Source organism: Cupressus sempervirens, chromosome 9 (assembly GCF_028749045.1).
Source record: "Cupressus sempervirens isolate cs-2001-9-10 chromosome 9, ASM2874904v1, whole genome shotgun sequence".
Taxonomy (NCBI): domain Eukaryota; kingdom Viridiplantae; phylum Streptophyta; class Pinopsida; order Cupressales; family Cupressaceae; genus Cupressus; species Cupressus sempervirens.
Genome location: NC_143126.1, coordinates 491,367,342 through 491,390,161, shown reverse-complemented (window position 1 = coordinate 491,390,161; position 22,820 = coordinate 491,367,342).

Below are 22,820 nucleotides of genomic sequence, written 5' to 3'. Positions count from 1 at the left end.
CAATCTGGAATACATGAATTTCTAATCTACAAGTGTCATGGTCTCTAGTTCATATACACATGCATGTACATTTAAAGAGGTCCTAGGGACCTAGGGAGGTCTAGGGTCATGTTATTTGTTAATGTTAAATTTTTAGGACCTAAAAGGTATGATCTACTAAGGGGTCTTACTAAGGGATTGTCTTAATGCATTAAAACTTGAGTTATAAGGGTCATAAATGGTCCCATGACCCATTACAACCCCTTCAAAGAAAACTTTATGGATGAGCTAAAAGGGTAATAAGAGATGGATAAATTAATGCGTTCAATGGGGTCATAATTGTTGATTAAGTAGTAACTTGGGTGGACTAGGATACATAGTAGGTCATAAGGAGCCTCAAATATGTATAATAGGTCCTAACATTTATGATTATTACAAATTTTGTATATATATATATATATATATATATATATATATATATATATATGTATATATATACATGTATACATATATATACACATACATGTATATGTATATATATACATACATGTATACGTATATGTATATATATGTATATGTATATGTATATACATATATATGTATATATATATGTATACATTATATATACATGTATACGCATATGTATATATACATATATGTATATACATTTGTATTTACATATATGTATATATACATATACATATATAGGTAGATACATATAAATATGTAGATACACACACACACATATATATATATATATATATGTATGTATACATATATGTATATACATATATATATACATATACATACATATACATACACACATATATATATGTATGTATATGTATATATATGTATATGTATATATATACATATATACATATACATATATATATATACATATACATATATATGTACATATACACACATATCTATATATATGTATATCTATATATATACATATACATACATATACACACATATCTATATATATGTATATCTATACATATACATATACATATACATATACATATACATATACATACACACACACACACACACACACACACACACACACACACACACACACACACACATGTATATATATATATATATATATATATATATATATATATATATATATATATATATATATATATATATATATATATATATATGTATATGTATGTATATAGTTTAAAGGAGTCACAATTTAGGATGTTCATTAACATAGGAGAATGTATTTAATCGAACATTGAAATTTATATAAAAATATTGAAAGCGATGTGTTGACACCTAAATTTGTAGGTGTCAAATTTGAAAGGGAAGTATTTTTTTTATACTAGAAAGCTTAATTATTTTATTAGAAATTATATTCTTATATTTAAAAATTTAAAAATTGAAAATTAATGTTTACCCTTGTCATGCATATGAAATCTTTCATTAGGATAAAGTTCATTATTAGGAAAAAATATACATTCTTTGGAAAATGTCAAATATTATTTAAATAGAAATATTTGATTATTTAATTATTCCCTTTTTAAAAATTATATGGAAAAAAAAATAGTTTTTACAAAAAAGGATGGGGAGAGGGAGTTGAACACTTAACCTCTTGACCCTATCCTCTTTCCTATCCTAACTACCCATTCTACCCTAACCAATTGTTCTATTATATTCCTTAAGAATGGTTGTTAAAAAAGAAAGTTATAGTTACAATATTTTTGTAAATAACAGGTACAATTAATCTTTCTTATAAGTTATTTGAGATAGTGAAACTTTTTTATAGGGTAATATTTGTTCTTTTCAAGAAAATTAAGCTCACCCTAAGAGTGAAAATATTTTAATCATGAAATTATAAGAGGATGTTTTTTTTTTGATTTTTTTTACCTTATGATGATTATTGAAAATATCTCTTGAGGTGAGTTTTATAATTTTAGGGTTACCCTTTTATATTCTTTTACTTTATAAAGATAAATCTTTAAAATAATATATTGAATAAAGAGTTATTTTATTAATGTAATATATTTACATCTCTTTGTAAAAGGGTAGGTATTTTATTTACTTCTACCCTAACTTTATGAAGAATGAAATACATATGGAATATAGATGATGTCTTTCTTGATATTTAATAAAGTACTTTCAAATTCAATTTAGGGTAATGTTTTTATTTTCAAAATTATGTACTTTTAACCTAAAATTAGGAAGTCAATATTATAAGAATATTTTCCATAGCAATATTTGAAGGTTAAGAATTTTTAATATGATATTTTGATAAAGTGCTTATGTATGGGAGAGAGCTTTTGGAAAAGCTAAATCAAATGTAAGACTCCTATTTATTTACTTTATTAAAGTCTCTCATTAAATTATTTTGTGTGTGTAGGGTGTATTCATTGAAATTATTAACACACTTATCAAGAGAATTAAAAGAGAGATCAAAGAGGCATTGAAGACTTAATTACTCTTTCAAAGGGATGCAACTTTTCAATAGAAATAGCTTTTGGATTAAGTATTTTATTAAAACCTTTAAATTGTAAATAAAGTGTTCAGTTGCATTTTAAGTTTTTGTTAGGAAGCGTCATGATGATCCAAAGCTTGTATGCATCCTTTGAATTTCTATAAGGATACCAAGATCATCAAATTGAGAGAGAACTACCATATACTTTTCATATACATTTTATAGAAGGTCGATTCCGTTGTCTACTTTAGATTTCGTTATCTGTATGCACTAGCAACACATGTATTTGTAGTGAAAGCATTTAAAATTCAATACAAGGATTCATGTGCTCGATTGATCTTTTGGCGATATCATTTCTGTCTCTTTTATTTTGTTTCCTTTGATCAAATTTACAATTTTGCTTTAAAATTATTGTCGAATTGATTAAATTCATTAAATAACTTTGGTGTTTGGAAAATAGTGATATTGTATTAGAAAATCAATTTTTATTGTTGTCCTATTGGGCTTTTCAAGGGAGTTAAATTCAATAAGTCTAAATATTGAAATTTACTTAAGCATTTAACAATTCATACATCATTAAAGTGATAAAAATTTATTTCAAAGGGATTTATTATTTTTCTCTAAGGGTTACATTAAACATTTCAAATGATTGTTAGAAGAATGATAAAGAATCCATTGGTTAAGGCACTATTCTATTGATTATTGATTTTAGTCTTCATGTGATTACAAAAAGAACATACATCCAAGTATCAATAGTCGACAAATTTATTATATATTTATATATTACAAACACAAACATTTATCAACTTTTAAAATCCCTTAAAACACCAAAGTCCCCAAAGTTATTTTCTTTAAAAAACCTTTAGGGTGTTAGGTATAGGCCTACTAGCCTTGGTTCTGTAGAGCCAAAATTGTAGAGGTTCACATTCATTAGAAGCGGAACTTGTCAGTTGGCAAATTGCTATTAGGAGTTCCCATAATTGGATCATCATTTCATAGGAAACTTAATCTTTTAATTTGGGCACCAACACAATGGACTAGAAAGATGGCTCTAGCAGATAATATAAAATCAATCTAGATCATAATTTTCTAAACTAGGAACAATGATCTCAACTTTATATGTGCACATGGATATTTGAAGGGGTCTTAATAGGATGAATCAAAAAGAGATAATCTAAAATTGAACATGTATCAAGATAGACCATAATAAATTAAGTTGTCCTAATAAGATGTCTTAAAATGGGATAACCTAAAATCAAACCTTAATCCATCATAATTATCTAAACTTAGAGATCATGTAGATAGTTCATACATGTGTGCAAAGGGGTCCTAATTTAGGATGTTCATTAACCTAAAGGAGAATCTATAATTGAACATTGAAATCTATATGAAAATATTGAAAGCTATCTTAGAATGATGGCTTAAGGGGAGGTTATCAAAATCTAACATCAAGCCATCACATGTGTCTCTGTACTACAAGTGTTATGGTCTCTAAGTAATATATGCATACATTTAAAGGAGTTCTAGGGACCTAGGGTCATGTTATTTATTATATTTCAATACAATGTTTTAAAGGGGTAGTAAGACCCATGGATAAATAATTCATTTTAAGGGCTTTTAAGTTACACACAATTTATTTATATTTACAGGGTTCTAATTTTGTGAATTTTGTTAATTTAGGGTTATCATTCAAAGTTTTTATTTTAAGTTGTGTAATTTAGGTCAAGTTTTAAAAAAATATCGTGTATACATGTACATTAAATTTTTCAAATTTCCAAGAAAAAAAGTAAGATAAATACACACACACATATACATGCATGTGTATATATATACATGTATATATATCATGTGCTTGTGTATCTATATAGATACACACATGTGTATGTACACATATATTTAAACTACACATGCACATACATGTGTGTGTGTGTGTGTGTGTGGGCATGTATTCAAACATGGGTGTACACATACATACAAATGCATTATCCACATACACATACACATACACATACACATACACATACACATACACATATACATCACACACACACACACACACACACACACACATGTACACATGTGTATGATATATATACATATCTATATGTACACAATGTGTGTGACATACACATGCACATGTGTCCATATATACATGTGTGTATATATGCATGCATGTATATATATATACACACACACACACATATGCATGTATATATACATACATATATGCATGTATATATATCTAACACATTAATTTAAATATATATACATAAAAAAATAATATATGTAAACACATGCATACATAAAAACATGTACTTTAAAAATAAATATACATGTAACATGTACATACATAAAAACAAAATCTTAAACATTACAAATTAGAGTATATATATGCACAAAATACATGCATATATACATATATGTATATATACATATACATATATGTATGCCTATACACATGTATGTACATATACAGTTACATGTATATATATACATATATGTACACACACATATATATGCATATATACATATATACATATATACGTGCATACATACTAATATGTGCATATACACATATCATATATGTGTATATATATATGCATATATATATGTGCACATATCATATATATATATACACATATCATATGTGTATATATATATACACATATCATATATGTGTATATATATATACACATATCATATATGTGTGTATATATATATATATACATACACATGTATGCATATACACATATCATAAATATGTATATACATATATGTATATACATATATGTATATACATATATGTATATATACATAATAACTATATCTATATATGCATAATGCATGTGTATATATAATAAAAATACAAAAAAAATGTAAAATATAACAAAAAACATTAGAGAGAGTCAAAAAATGAAATTTGATATCTAATTTGATGGTTGGTGAGTTAGATGCCACAATTGTCCTTTGTTCCGATCGAAACACTTGACTCCACATGCGAAAATGATTTGTGGAGTCAATGGTGGGGATTTTATTGGAATTACAAATAGCAAAGATAAACTTCTCAGGGGGTGGGGGGTGAATCAATAGTTTAAAATTGGACCCATAAAACTTTCATCACACATCCATCTCATACATTCAATGAATAATATATAAAGAATGTACATCTAAATCATGTAAACACAAATAAGTAATCACTCACATATGACACCAGATATGATTACCCAAAAACCCTCCAAGTGAGAAGGTAAAACTTTGGTGGGGATGACACCCACAAATCTTCACTACTGTAGTAATAAAGTGTATCCAATGAAGGTTGCAATGTTTTGACCATGAAACATGATCTACCCCGTGAAAGGTTTTCCCTGTTAAAGGCTTACAAAGACTGTTAGGTCTCACCACGTTAGAGGATTTCAACACCTTATTAGAAGTGTGCCTGGTTAGAGGACTTTAACTTACAACTGAGTAAGCACCTATTAAAGGATTTCATACAGCTTGTTAGGACTACTTTATGAAGAGATTTTGATTGAAACCACCTGTTAGAATGTCTTAGCATAGATCTTTTGGTTAGCACTTGATTGCTTGATAACATATCACCTCTAAACAATGTGATCCTTCTTGATCAGATGCCTCTTTGCTATATACTTTTCTCTATCCTCTATTCTGCTCTAACTAATTCTACAATGTAGTTTCACTTCATAATTTCTAAACCACTATGAATGCTCTATTAGCACTTGCAAACTATCTTCTCTACTCCTTCAACACTCATAGAAAGTTTAGGGTTTTTCCTCCTTAAGAATACTTTGTTGACTTAGGGTTAGGTATGAATCTATGGATAAGATTCATCCATTTTGCCGCTTAATCCTTCCTATTTTTTGATTGGTTGCATGTAATAACATAGGGAATCCAACTAGATATTCATCCTTATCTCCAAAATATCAAAATTTAATTCTTAAGTTGGCTTAAAAATGGTTTACATAGTTGTTTGTGCCTTTACAAACAAATATGTCAAAACTATCTTACTTGGCATCTGAAGTCTCAGATGCTTGACATATACTAATCTTTCTGCTGTGACTCGACACCTGTATCGCTCAACATCCACTATTTACTCAACTCCTATGCCACTTAGCATATAGTATCTACTTAACACTTGAGTGACTCAGCACATGAGTGGCTTGAAACTCACTATGACTTGGCATGGTCTATTATTTACATGTTGTGCTTGACATGTACTACTAGTTCGGCATGAACTAAGTAAATAACTTAAGTGTGTTGAAACTCACTTGTCAAAACCAATTTGAGATGAAAATTTTTCCCCTTTGACATGAGTGCCAAAAACACTTGAGTATACATTATCATCCTTAACCTTACGAGCATAACATATCTCAACTCAGCTTATATACAAAACTTCAAAATGTCAAAACTTGTAATAACTTGTATACCTCAAAATTTGATAACTCCCCCTGAGTTGATAGGTCTATTTTGTAACAAAAATTCTATACTCCTTCTGAGTAAATATGTCTCTATTGATACACTTTGACTTCATTTGATACTGCTTGTATTTTGATCTTCTTATTTTATTCTCCCCCTTTGCTCTATTTTTCCCAAAAAATATGTCTCCCCATTTTTGTAACTTATGTCAATGAGCTATACACTTATTGTGTGTTTGTCCATAAAATATTTATGGACATCCAATATCATCTTAAGGACTACACCCTATTTGTCACATGCTACATCCAATGACTTGATTTGGATTGCAAGCTTGATAGCAAGGTGGACTAGACCATTTAAGGTACAAAGATTTGGGTCTTTCTTTAGTACAATTTTAGCATAGCCAAGTTCCTTGTGCAAAATTTCCATATGAGGGGTGAGAGATGCCTGGATGTTAGTTAGTTTGGCCCTTATGTTGGCCTCATCTCCTATCAATAAAACTAACTAACTTTGGGTTTGAAGCAATATCCTGAAATGCTTCTCACTCTATATTGGATTCATTGGTAGTTTTGCACTTGATGTAGTAATTTTGCTCTCTAGACTCATAATTTGACTTCTAGTCTCTTGGGTGAAGAGTGACGGATTGCACAACTTAGTGTACAATGAGAATATGTTCTCAAGCACTTTCTTCACATCCTCAACCTTAGTTGCTAGTGCAACTTGTGTTAGTGCTATATCACTAGATATTTTCTTATTAACTTTGTTTTGGAACTTCTTTTCTAACCATTCTAATAACTTAGCATTTGTATCTTGGTCTTCATTTATGACCTTCTCCACTATGTCTTTCAGCTACTCCATTAGTGGTTTGGTCTCATTAGGAGTTGATAGACTAAATGCATCTAAAAAGATGTCTTTAATATCCAGTAGTGCCTATTTCTTCTTGTGATCTCTTCTAAGCATTTCATGATGCTTTTTCCTTTCTAGGGCTCATTGTACTATGCCAATTTTTTCTATGGTTATTGTATCATAGTTATATTTGGGTAGAAAAATTTCTTCATCAAGGCTCACAACTCCATAATTAATTACTTCTTTAGCCTTTAATGAACTTGGTCTCGATACTGAGATCTGCAACGGAGTAGCATCTCTGCTCAGCCTCTGAAGAGTATGACTTGATGGAGTGCTAGATACTGGTAAGGTTACCAGGGCTTGGATGAAAGTTTTCTCTTTCAGTTGTGGTTTCATCTCACTCTCTTTAGGCTCACCCTATTCTATCGTAATGATTTGACTTACACCTTGTCCTTGCATTGTAGATGCAGATAGGTCTATCTAACCTATTCCTTGCTGTTCTATAGTAGCAACATGTGTTTCCATTGTGCTCTTCTCTATAGTATCAATCTTGGCAATTGTATCAACCTTGCTAGATGTATCTTCTAGCATTTGGATCAAAGGTTGTACATTAATGACTGAAGGATGATAGAAGTTGGTTATTGTGGGCCCACCTTTTCCCTTGTAATATTAGTCACTGACTTTTGTAGTTCATCCATACTGACCAAAATAGGATTATCACAAAATTTTCCCTACTATCTAGATTGATCTAATATTTTGTTTAAATTATCTTCAATGAGATGATTGATGTTCTGAGCTGATAGGTCAAAAATATCCTTGATAGTAATTTTTTCAGAAGTATCAGTTGTGCCATGTGGAGGACTAACACTCAACAATTATGTGTCTCGCACACTCAATTCTTTTGGCTATTCTAGCTTAGATGTTGCCTTATCATCTACTTGCATTTATGTTCCTCCCTCAACAATGTTATCTTTGTCATCTTCTTCTTCATCATCCTTGACCTCAATGGGTTTTGGTTCTCCTTTCTTTACTGTAGTCAACCCACATGTCACTTTCCATATCTTTGTGGACGTTTTAACTACATCTTTAATATTATTTTGAAAAATTCTAAAGGCTCTATATTTTGATGTGAACCTAACTGCATACTTCTTTACAACCTTAGCAATTTGTTCCTTAGTTAATTTAGGCATCACTTAGGCTAGTTTGGTCTTGCTAATTTTTTTTTCCAAGGTTTGACAATAATGCCATTTTTTCTTAACTATGTCATATAGACTCTTTGGCATTGAGTTGGTAATTTCTATTGGGGTTGTCTTGAATTTTGCCATCATAGCATATATGGTTTCTTCTACTTGATTTTCTCTACTTTTCCCAAATTATCAAAATCAACATGACTAAATTCTGATAGGTCTACATTATTCTTAACATTTTCACATAAATTTTCAAGATTTGAAAGAGGATTATGATTCACCACCTTAAATTGGCTAATGTCAGTTGAATCTATTTTCTCCTCATTAGAATCTAGTTGTGCAACATGCTTCCTTCTTGGTCTCTTTTTCTCATGACCTCCTTTCTCTACTTGTTTGGTCCTTTCCTTGGCCTTTTATGTAGTTATAAATGTACTGGCTCTTGTAGTAGGTGTAGTGGGCTTGGGATGACTTGGTTTGACAATTTTCTTGGCCCTTTCCATAGGTTGTGCCTTGGCCTTTCTGTTCTTTGGCTTGGTAGGAGTAGGAACTTCCTCAACTTTTTCTCCCTTAGCACCTTTAGTCTCCTCCTCTTCTTGGTTTTCTCCCATACCTTGTATCAAGGCTAGAGGTGCTTGTTCTTGGGTTCCTTCTTCCTCTTCATCCTCTTCTTCTTCTTCTTCCTCTTTGGCACCCTCTCCAAACTTATATTTCAACTTATTCACTATCTTCTCCTTTTTCTTCAAAGTTGAAGTAGTCTTTAGTTCCATGATAATCTTGTATTTTACCATCTCATAATTTCAAAATAGTTTTGCAGTTTTATCTACCTCTTTTGCCAGTAAAATTATTATAGTTGCAGAGGTTTCATCCACATTTATTTCATAACCTAAGGGTCTCAACCATCTTACCCTTGGTGTAGAAGCTTGTATGAATGTATAATCAGCATCCGCCAGAAAATATACATCACATAGTTTTTCTCAACTAAAGATACTAGTATTCTCAATCTTTCCTTCATTGGCTTCTTGAAGTCTTCAAAATAACTTGTCATCAAAGATTCAAAATTCTCTCCTAACTACTTAATATACTCACCAATCTGTATAGATACTGATCTATTTTTTATCCATGCAACTATCCCAAATGAGGGGAATGTGTTTTGCACATAAAAGAATATGTAAATTAATATAGAGCCAAATTTGCATTGTACACTCTTGGTTTTCCTGATTGCTCCAAGGTTTTCCATCAATTGTTGCAATTGTAGCTCTGCTAGATCATATGCATGATCTTTCTTGACAATCTTATATCCAACATCCATAGCTATACATGGCACACTATTAAATCTACTAGATTGATAGAATTTGTGTGATATAACCCTTACAAAAAAGTTTATCAGAGGATCAGTGATTGTGTCTATTGTCATGCCTCTCTTGTCCCATATAGCTTCAGTATTCTTTTTAATTACTTCCTTCAAATAATTTCTTAGTGTCTTAGGCTGATCTAGGGTTAGGTAACCAATAACCCTATGGATTATTTTCATAGTAATTTTGATAGATCCATCTTCCAGCGATAGTGAACCATCATGAATTCAAGGAAGCACTATTATGATCCATTTTGTCTTGAATACATTCAAAAAATCTAGGGTTCATGTTAATCCCTTTCTTTCAACAATTTTAGATTCTTTTTCCAAAAAACCATTATCACAAAGTTTGTTGTATGCTTCCTTAATTTCCATATCCCCAATGCTTCCTATCTTACAGTTTTAGCATTTTCTCACATCTTGTACCATTATCACATTTTGTGGAATCATTGACAATGCACCAAAAGGGTCTTACTTATAAACAATGTCAGGAATAGCTTTGAAAATGGGTTGTTTGACTTCATTATTTACCAACTGAACATTCAAAACTTCATTTCCCTCTGCATTCTTCGAGCTTGATACCTTAATGTGAAACTAGGGTTCAAAAAATTTAAACTGTGTAACTCGGCTCTTAATAAATACCTTATGAAATCTAACGAATTGGTGTGAGATCACTGCTAGAATCTTTTGCAATTGCTTGGAATGGATTTGTAGATCGCTTTCTGCTCTGCTTGCTCTTTCTCAAATTTGAAATGATGTGAAATGAGCTAAAATTGATCAAATACCCTTTGAAAACCCTATAATTAATCCTGAGTGCTTATGAAGCTATAAGCTCAACATCAATCAATTTTAGGCTCACTTGGCATCCATTGACATTTCCATCACTCAGCAACCACTATGAGCTTAACATCAACTAGCCAGTCTGATAGCTTGACATCTTCTAATATTCCATTTGGCACATATAAGAAATTTTTTCATGCTTAGAAACAACATGAAAAACTTAAAGATTTATCTTGATTTTTTATCAACATCTTGCATATTTACTCATGCTAATGTAGTCTTTTCAGTACTAGATTCCTTTTGGAACTGATGTATGATGTAACTTTTAAGTATCAGTCCCACATACCTCTTGATTGCCTAGTTTGATGAGGTGTGTTCACTTGACCCATAAGGTGAAGTGATCCCTTCTCCATTTGATGTGCTACAATCATCTTTCTTTTTCTATGTCTTATTCATCTCATCTATAATGTGTTCAACATTTGTCTTTCCTTTACCTTATCAAATTCACAACTTGGTGCTTTTGACCTAGTTGGATAATATTTACTAATGTGACTAGTCTTTAAAGAGCTAAAACATGTGATTTGGCTCAACCACCTTTGGTAGTTACCATTAAAGTGTGTCCTAATAAAATTCTTAGGAACATGTCCATATTCTTGACAATAATGATGGCTATACCTTGTATTATAATTCTAGTTATAAGAGTTACCATTGTTCCTTACCTTTGCTTACCTATTTGGTGACCACGTGGGTTTGGATTTGCATTCAAAAGCTCTGTGTCCATACTTTTGATAGTTGTAGCAATAAGCTTCAAATCTCTGTGTGTGCATGGTCTTGGTTCTAAATTCATGTGCTTGATGAATTTTCTTTTTGTACTTATGATAGTGAATCATGCTCTTAGGCTTAACATTCTAATTTGTAGTCTTGCTCTTGCACACATTAGCAATATGTTGTTTCTCACCACAACTATGACAAGTAGGTTTGGAGTTCTTACCTTTATTGTTCTTTTCTTTTGCACTTTTGGACGATTCTCCTTCTTCAATGCTTGTGTATCCCAATCCAAATGTATCATTGTTTGATATAGGAGATCTCAATAATTGCTCAAAGCATTTGATGGCTTCATTTAGTTTGTTGAAACTTTTAGTAGATCACTTTTCTCTCTTTAGACCAGTCTGTAATTGCTCATTCTACAACTTCAATGTAGTTATCTCAATGTCCTTGACATTTAACTCATAGTTGGCATTCATCATTTGACTTAGAGTATCCAATTGCATGTTGGAAATCTTGGTTAGCTCTATTGACTTCTTTTCTAGTTTGTTGCTTAGAATTATTTTGTCTTCTTCAATCATGGTTTTGTCTTCCATGGATTTCTTCTGTTCAATCACCTCACATAGTAGTATGGCTTGTGATTCTTGCTCTAACTTTAGATTTCTAATTTCTTTAGCTTGGAATCTATTCTTTTCCATCAGATATTCAATTGCTACATCAAATTCATTGGATTCACCATTGGAAAATAGCTTGGTAGTGTCAATCTCTTTGTATTGTGTGTCATTTTCTGCAATAGTAATTTCTTTCCTTCTCTTCAAGAACTTCTTTAGTTCTTCTATTGCTTCATCCAATTGATATAGAATGAGTTGTATCTCAATTCCATGATTCTCAATAATCTTTCCCAATTTGTAGGCTTCCATTTCAAGATTTTTCCTCAAAGATACAAAGCTTCTTTTTCTAAGAACAAAGCTTTCATACCAATTGTTGGAATTACAAATAGAAAAGGTAAACTTATGGGGGGGGGGGGGGAGGTGGTGGGGGGGGGGGGGGTGTGTAGAATTAGTAGTTTAAACTTGGACCCATAAAATTTTCACTACACATCCATCTCATACATTCAATGAATAATATATAAAGAATGTACATCTAAATCATGTAAACAAAAATAAGTAATCACTCACATATGACACTAGATATGATTATCCAGAAACCCTCCAAGTGAGAAAGTAAAACTGGGATGGGGATGATACCCACAAATCTTCACTATTGCAGTGATAAAGTGTATCCAATGAAGGTTACAATGTTTTGACCATGAAGCATGATTTACCCTATGAAAGGTCTACCGTGTTAAAGGCTTACAAAGACTGTTAGGTCTCACCTTGTTAGAGGATTTCAACACCCTGTTAGAAGTGTGCCTAGTTAGATGACTTTAACTTACAACTAAGTAAGAACCTTATGGATTTTATATAACTTGTTAGGACTACTTTGCTAAGAGGTTTTGACTGAAATCACCTGTTAGAATGTCTCAGCATAGATCTTGTAGTTAGCACTTGATTTCTTCATAATGGATCACCTCTAAACAATGTGTTCTTGATCCTTCTTGATTAGATGTCTCTTTTCTGTATACTTTTCTCTATCCTTTGTTCTACTTTAACTGATTTTGCAATGTAGTTTCACTTCATAACTTCTAATCCACCATGAAGGCTCTGTTTGTGCATGCAAACTATCTTCTCCGCTCCTTCAACACTCATAGAAAGTTTAGGGTTTTTCCTCCTTAAGAAGACTTTGGTAACTTAAGGTTAGGTATGAATCTACGGCTAAGATTCATCCATTTTGCTACTTAATCCTTTCTATTTTTTGATTGGTTTCATGTAATTGCATAGGGAATCCAACTAGAGATTTGTCCTTATCTCCAAAATATCAAAATTCAATTCTTAAGTCAGCTTAAAAATGGTTTACATAGTTTTTTGTACCTTTACAAACAAATATGTCAAAATTGTCTTACTCAGCATTTGAAGTGTTTGATGCTTGGCATATACTAATCTTTCTACTGTGACTCATCACTTTTATTTCTTGACATCCACTGGTTACTTAGCTCCTATGTCACTCAACATATACTATCTCCTCGACACTTGAGTGAATCGACACATGAGTGGCTTGGTACTCACTATGACTCAACATGGTCTATTATTTACATATTGTGCTCATAATGTACTAACAATTTAGCATGAACTAATTAAATGACTTAAGTGTGTTGACACTTGTCAAAACCAATCTGAGATCAATAGATTTTCAAACCCCACTTGTGTCATCATTATTTTGATCAAAACTACTTTACTAGTTTTGATCGAAACTATGACAGTAGTTTTGATCAAAACTATTTAAGTGCTTAGTTTTGATTGAAACTCTTCATTTATTAGTTTTATTGGAAACTTTTCATGTACTTTCTATAGAAATTACCCGACTCAAAATTTAGTGCGAGCACCTTTTTGGAGGAATTTCTTCCTACAAAAAAGTGTAACCCCACTATTGTGGGTTCACCCAAGAAAACCGCTAGCACAAACTAATATTTTTTCTTTTCAAATGAAAAAAATGTGCAAGCAGTATTAATTCCTCCACCCCTCCCCACCCCCCCAAAAATAAAAATAATAAATAAATAAATAATGTAGGACTCTCCAAGATTTTATACATTTGGAGGAGTTTTTTAAAGTTATCCCTATTAGGATTGATATATTACTGCTTAAGGGTGAGATAATTTAATGAGAAAATTAAAAAATAATTTGTAACTATATTTTAAAGAAATCAAACCATTTTGAGGGAACTAAGAGTAGAAGCTTTAAAAGTTGCAATCTCATAGGCATCTTAACTACCTATTATGGGGGAAGTGTATCCTATAGCTATGGAGGTGGTCTTGGATAGAGAAAATTTTTCAAGCCTTAAAAGAGAGATTTGGATCTACATCATAAGGAACTAAGCATGTGTCTTTACCATAGTTTTAGAGAAGTGGTAGTCTATATAATCAGGTACTTTACTTGTAGTTTAAAACATTCTCTCTATACCCATTTCTTTTCAAATTGTTGAGTCATTTACAAAACATAGTAGGTCAGTGAAATTTGTAATTACTTGTAATGATATTTATAACAATCTCCTATAACCTCCTTTTATTGAAAATGATAGGGCTGAATTTGATAGTAATCAATGTGGGGAAGATGAACCTTGGCAAGAGAATTTATCATAAGAAGAATTGAGAATGACATGCCTACTCCTTCATTGCCTACCTATAGCCCTTAGAAAAAATAAAATGGAGAAATTTTAGAGGAACAACTTATAACATCTAATAATTGTTCAACATTTGAACCAAAATCTTCTGCAAATCATCCACCTAATCCTAAGAATAAAAAGGGGAAAACCCTACATTTTCCTCCTCAATAAGATAAAGCTTAAGATATAGAAGATTAAAAAGGTTGAATCGAGGAAGCAAGTAAGAAAGTATTGACACAACCTTGAGGACAAGGGTCTTATAGGAGGGCTAAAATCTCAAAAGAAATACATTTTCATTATTGAAATTATTTGAGAGTGGGAAAATTTATTTAGGGACACAACATCAGATCATGTCAAAGAAATTGAGGAAGTACACATAACATAGAGCTGAAAACATGAATACCAAAAGGACCTTTTTATAGCTAAAAATCTAAAACAAATAGGTCTCTCCAATTTAAGCCCAATGAATGTTTTGCAGAAGAGGCTCCCATAATTTTTTTTGACAAACCATGGGAATAATAAGTTGCATGCACCCCTTGGGAGGATTTAGGAACTAGAAGATAAGCTAAACACAATGATTTCTCTAGTGGCTATTATTGACTAATCTGGCTAAAAGTTGAGATTTGGGATTCAAAATTTGGCTAATAATTCAAGATTCAAGATATCTTGAATTACCACATTTTTGTAAGATTTTTTTATCATATTTAAAATTTCTAGAATAATTATTTAAATTAAATTGATGAGTCATATATTTGCCACAGTTTTTGGTTTATGATTATATTAATTAACCAATAATATATGATAATAATTAGATATTATTGGGTCATGTCACTATTTTTAAGTAACCATAATTGATTTAACTAATTAGCTGATAGCCTACTTCTTTGGGGATCCTTCATTGAGAATTGTCATTTTCAGGCTGAAAAGTGGTTCACGTATTGAAAATTTTTGTCCACAAAATAAATAGATTATGCTATGGGGTTTCTATAGTATGAAGAGGTTGGTTAGCTAGCATGGAGCTTCTTGGAGGGAGCATAACAAATTGCCTTGCTGTGATGCTTCTTATAGAGACCGCCTGACATGCAGAGGAAAGAGGCCACAAAGTTGTGTTTGATACCACCGTTATGAGTAGGGGTAAGGATATAATGAACACCATGATAGGACAATAAATAAATTAATATTCATGCATCAAATCAAAGCTTCTAATTTAAGTGTGGTGATTGACCTGTTAAGAAATTTATGAGTTTTAAAAATTATAGAAAAGAAAAATGAGATAGTAAAATAGAATTAAGACCATTTTAAATTTTTTAAATTTTTAATTTTAATTGATCCATCAAGGAAAAAAATAATAACACTGTAGGCATCCCATCAAAGGATTGATAGATTGCTAGTCTTCCTTCACTAGATTCTTTGTTCTTAGCACCCAATTCTGAAACTAACAGACTATGATGCATTCTTCCCCTCTTGTAAAATTAATCTGTCTCTCTTGTTAATCTCAATTAAGATTTGGATACTTATCTCATTAGGGTTCCCACAACCCATCTCCAATCTCTTCTCTTGGTCTTCTTTTCTGTTTGGATATCTCATTTGTTATCTTGGATTTTCAATGTTATGCTATGTCATTTAGAAATTACATGCAATAGAACATTTGTTTTCAACGCTCCACACTTGCCCTACATTTTAGTTAAAATTCAATTTTCCTATTATTTCTTGGTTTACAGACATTTGCACATTATGGAGGGAAGCATTCTTTTAGGGCATTTTCATAGGATAAGATCATAACTGAAGATTTATGTTGTCATTTCGTTTGTAGTCTCTAAAGTGAGTAAGATCACTCAAGAACTATAAAATAGATCTTCAATTTATTTATTTGTTAATTTAGAAAATTCCTTGATTTATTACAAGAAATATAAAATAGATCTTTGATTTATTTATTTGTTAATTTAGATAATTCCTCGATTTATTAGTTTTATATTTTTGAAGTTTTGTCGATAGTCAAATTGCTCCACCAATGATTAAAATTGTCTGTGTCTTTTCTCAATCATGCCATTGAGTTGCAATCTCTTAAGGTAAAGAAAATCATCTCACTAAAAAAATGAACTCTAGAACTTTGGTGACCACTTTAGTTTAAAAAAAGGCATCAAGAGTCATCAATTTTCACAGCTATTAATCCTATTTCTTTGTTAACAAAGACCAATTTATTAATAATCCCATCTTGGGAGAACACCATAGTGGTTAAATTTTTTTCTATCTTGATCAAATGAGCATGAATGCTCATACTAGAAGAGTAGATTTAAAAAAAAACCTAATAATTTCAGCACAATTTGACATTTAAAGACTATAATCAGATTGACTGTTCCTAATAGATTGACTATTGTATTGAATTTTTTAATTTGCGATTCAATAAAATATATACATGAGGGAAAAAATAGTATAAAATATGATAATACAAAAAAATAAAATTAGATAGCTTGTGGTGTTTTCAGATGAGATCATATGTGGTTAACTTAAAAATGGGATATGATTATTTGTGTGACATTTTCACATGAAGAAACTGGTCTTTTGATGATTGCCAAGAAATTCTTGGTCTATATTGGAAGTTTTTTGATCATTTTCACTATGTACAACTAAAAATGAGGGGACAATAGTTAATGAATTAAAGCTTATTGTGTTCATACAAATAGCCCATAATAGAAGTGCAAATGGGTGTTTGGAAAATCATTCGAGTGTGAAAAACCATTATGAACTAAATAGAAGTGAAGAATGAAGTTGAAAATAAGGATGTGTGTGGTAAGGAGCATGCCATTAATATAACTTTTGCAATTGAAGCTACTTTGGTTGCTATTGATGTTGAGCTACTCATTAGACTTTCCATTTCTTAGGAAACAAATCTAGTGCAAACATTGGTAGCTATCATGATACAAACTTCCTTCAGGTGATACTTGGTTAGTACTAGTAAAGATCTAAGTTGCTTTTCGAGGTTGAAAATATTATCATTTCTAAGATCTGTTGTTGAAATTTGTTCTTGCTTTTGTGAATTCAGGCAAGGCAGGCTTTGTTGAAAACTATTGGTTGCCCCTTGAGCCAAATGCCCACCTACCTATCGAAGGCATTAAACTCAGTAGGTGAGTTCAAATTAAAAATGTGAGGGAAATTTTTTGAGACAAGACAATTAGAGGTGAGTTCAAATTTAGGAAGAAGATTAGGGCTTCCAGCAACATAGGTCTTGATCACTTTGTCCTCTGTAAGTTCATTTTGTTTGTCTTGTTGAAGCAGTGATTGCTCTAGGCATTATTGTATGCAACCATCTTGTGCTATAAGTTTATATTATAAATAGACATTTTAGGTTAATGTATTTTGACTTTTGTTGCAGCCATATGCTCCCATATTTTTAATGCTTGAATCAATTCTTTTGAATAGAAAGAAAGCAACCAAGCATATTAGTTGATCTCCAATTATTTGGCTTATTGTTTCTCTATTCTATCTATTCCACATTGTGTTTAGTATTTGTGCAAAATAGAGTTGCAAGTTCTCTATTCATATCTCTATGTTTTAATGGTGAAAGAAACTAGACTTCAAGTCTATTGCCAAGCCACTTAGTTCCCTTGTTAACTAAGCTTTCTATGCTAAGTCAGTCAATATTTGGTTGTACTGTGCAAACTAAGTTGCAACTATGTCAACCAAGTTCTTCCCATGCTTACCAATCATTTGGTCTTAGTGTTGACTGAGCTCACTCCATCACCATATTAATCAAGCTCACTCAATCCCCTACCTGACTAATTTACCAAGATTGAGCCCATTGTTGTCAAGTTCTCTCCTTTAGAGATCAAGGAACTTGACATTGCCTACCACTCGACTCCTTAAGGTGCCAACAAACTTGGCACTCACTATATCACTAGACTACCAAGAAATTTTCACATGGTATTAGAGCTTTAAGGCCCTATATCCTCATGAGTTTGGGCATTATATTTTGGGTATCTGACATGGCAGGAGATGCAAGAAAGACATGACAACAACCACCATCCTTTAATGGATAGAATTATGAAAATTTGGAAAAGAAAATAAGAACCATTATGGCTGCAAATGATTTGTGGGAGATTGTGGTGAATGGTTTTAATGATGTAACCAACCTAGTGCAATATGCTTCCATTACCAAACCTCATAAGACTTAGCTGAAGGAGTCAAGAAGAAGGGATGCAAAAGCCCTAAGTTTGATTGAGGGAAAAATGATAGAGACTATTTTTCCTAAGATAAAAGCAACTAAATTTTCAAAGGAAGCATGGGATATTCTTGAGAAAATATTTAGAGGAACTAATAAAGTCCAAGTAGTGAAGCTACAAATGATTATAAGGGAGTTTGAGAACCTTTAATGAAGGATAATGAACCTATTGTAGATTTTAGCTCAAGAATCTCTACCTTGGTAAACTAGTTCAAATGAAATGGAGAAGAGTATGAAGAGAAAAGGGTAGTGGAGAAGATATTGAGGAGTCTATATCAAAAATATGACAATCTTATGATGACCATTAAGGAAGCAAAGAACCTCACCACTTTGAAAATGGATGAGTTGATGGGAACTCTTCAAACCCATGAGCACCAGATTAATAGGTCAACTAAAAATTCATAAGAGAAATATTTTGAAGCTTAAGAAAATTTAAGAGCAAGAGGAGAGGAAGAAATAGCTCTAGTAGAGGCTCAAGAAGTAGAGGTCATGGAATATATGGTAGAGGAATACTAGGGGAGAAATCTCAAGATGAGCAAGCAATCAAGAGGGAGTAAGAAACTCTTAAAACAACTCTAGAGGAGGTAAGAATAACTAAAAATCCAACAAGAGCAATGTAGAATGCTATTGCTGTCATAAATTTGGGCATTATTCAAGTGAATACTGGAAGAAGCAAGGTTATCAGTCAAGATATAATAAAAATATAACTGATGTGAATATGGGAGATGTAAACAATCCCACAACCTTCATCATGTGTAACATTAGTAAAGAAGGAAACCCTGAGGTATGGTACTTGGACATCGATTGTGTTGAGCTATCATTTTGCACGATGCTTAATGGCAGGAATCTTTTCAAACTCCTCTCTTGAAAAGTTGATCTAGGATCAACTCCAAGGTTTCGGGTGATCTTGTGACCTATTAGAATTTTCTTAGTTGAAGATAAATATTTTTTTTCACAAAGACACCTTTGCTGGTTCATACCAATTTTAGATAAGATGATCAATCTGCTTGCCATTTCAAAATTAACCACAAAAAGAGATATAATTTTCTATTTTCTATTTTTAAATGATGCAATCTAATAGTGCAACTATATGAATTCCTAATTTAACCAAGGGTTAGCAAAGAAAATAACAAAGATAAGATAACAAGAGATGAAAGCAAACAACGTGAAAGAGAAATTCCTAATAGACATAAACCATGGTAACAACACATCTACGAGTTAAATCATTGAAAAGATTGAGTAGGAAACCAATGAAAGTAGGAGTAGCACTTCCTCAAATCCACTGATTCAATCATCGATGGAAACTTAGTAAAACTAAAAGATGTTTCACTTCTTATCAAATCACAAGGCCACAAAAAGTGTTCTCATGTGAGATGAGAAGCTATGTAGGACCAATAGGGTGATCTCTTCTCCAACTCTGTACATCAATGAATTTGTCAACATGCAAAAAATACCAAAACTAAAAATGTTGCACGATCAAATCAACACGAAAAAATTATGGGTTCCATTATTATCATCAACAAGAATCCACAAAAATAACACACTCTAACAAGAATAACTACACTCAGATTGACAACACCAAAAGCATATATTATTGCATCAAAATAATGGCCAAAAATACATACTACATTCCTAAATTTATAAGAAATTATCTCCTCAATTTGACATGCAAAAATATGCTTAACTCTAATAAAACAAATCTATTTATGTACAAATTGACTCTCTAAATAGTGTTAAGTAGGACTTGTTAGGATTAAACCATAGACATAAACAAAAATTACATGCAAATATAACCAATAATAGAAAATAATAGATCACATAGAAAAGAACGCAAGGCACCGAGATTTAATGTGGTTCACCCAATCCCTGGGCTATGCCACCAAACAACAAGTCCAATATTTTATGATCCACTGATTACAACCTGATTACAATCCGTAATCCCTTACAGCTCAATACCACCACAAGAACCAATTTCACATCACACCCTTATGAAACAATCCCTAACCCTAAGCCCTTTTATACAAGTATTTTAACCACTTTAAGGTTATAATTAATAATTACATGTCGGCCCAAAATCTTGGTAAAATATGGCCCAATTTTTTTTGGCAAACTCCAAAGAATTTATGAAGTATGTACAGTACTTTCCTGATCAGTCACCACAATCTAAAAATCTCCCACTTGGGGACTAATCAGGCTCCACACTAAACAACAATCTCCCACTTGGAGACTGATCTTGTAGTAATACCGCTACTACATGGGGCTCCCACTGGATCAAACCACCCTTGACTCTACTATTCTTTTATTCATATTCAGTCTAGAAGACCAACCAAAGCTGAAGAGGAGTTCAACTTCTCCCTTGTTACTACCTTTGTCAACATATCTACTAGATTGTCATTGGTATGTATCTTCTCCAACTTTAACTGTCCATCCTCCAAAATTGACCGAATGAAATGGTACCACAACTATATGTTCTTGGTCTTTGAATGTAGAACTGAATTCTTTGCAAGATGAATGACATCTGACTATCTATGAACAAATAATTATCCTTCTGAGGATGTCCCAATTCTTGTAAGAAGAAATAAAGCCATATCATCTCATTGGCTGCCTCTGTAGTAGCTACATACTCTACCTCTATAGTGGATAAAGTATTAACCTTTTGTAACCTAGAAACTTAGCTCATGGCTGCCCCACCAATAGTAAAGATGTAACTTGTAGTACTCCACATGGTATCAATATCCCCTACCAAATCTGAGTCAACATAGCCCTATAAATTAGTAGTAGAGCCCCCAAAGTGTAGACACTTATTGGATGTTCTTCTCAAATATCTAAGAATCCATTTGACTGCATTCCAATGCTCAATTCCTGGATGACTCATATACCTGCTAACAACTCCCACTGCATGTGCAATATCTGGCCTAGTACATAACATAACATACATCAAGCTTCCTATAGCTGAAGCATAGGATACCTTGGACATCTTCTCCTCCTCTTCTTGTGTCTTGGGATACATCTCCTTAGTCAATTTCAAATGGCCAGGTAAATGTGTGCTGACAGCTTTATCATTCTGCATAGAGAAACATTGCAACACCTTCTCAACATAATCAGCCTGAGATATTGTCAATGTTCTATTTTTCCTATCTCTGCAAATCTTCATACCAAGGATTTGTTTTGGTTCCCCCAAATCCTTCATAGCAAATGCATGTGCTAGTTGGATTTTTAGCCCCTTAATGTGATCAATGTTAGACCCAACTACGCGCATATCATCAACATATAAACATAAAATAATGTATCTATCATCATCCAACCTCTTATAGTAGACACAATGATCTGAATGACACCTACTGTAACCATGCTCATGCATAAAACTGTCAAATTTTAGATACTATTGCCGAGGTGCTTGTTTCAAGCCATATAAACTTTTGTTCAATTTGCACACTAAGTTCTCCTTACCTTTGACCGCAAATCCTTGTGGCCGAGCCATATATATCTCTTTATCCAAATCACCATGAAGGAAGGCTATTTTAACATCCAGCTGCTCTAAATGCAAAT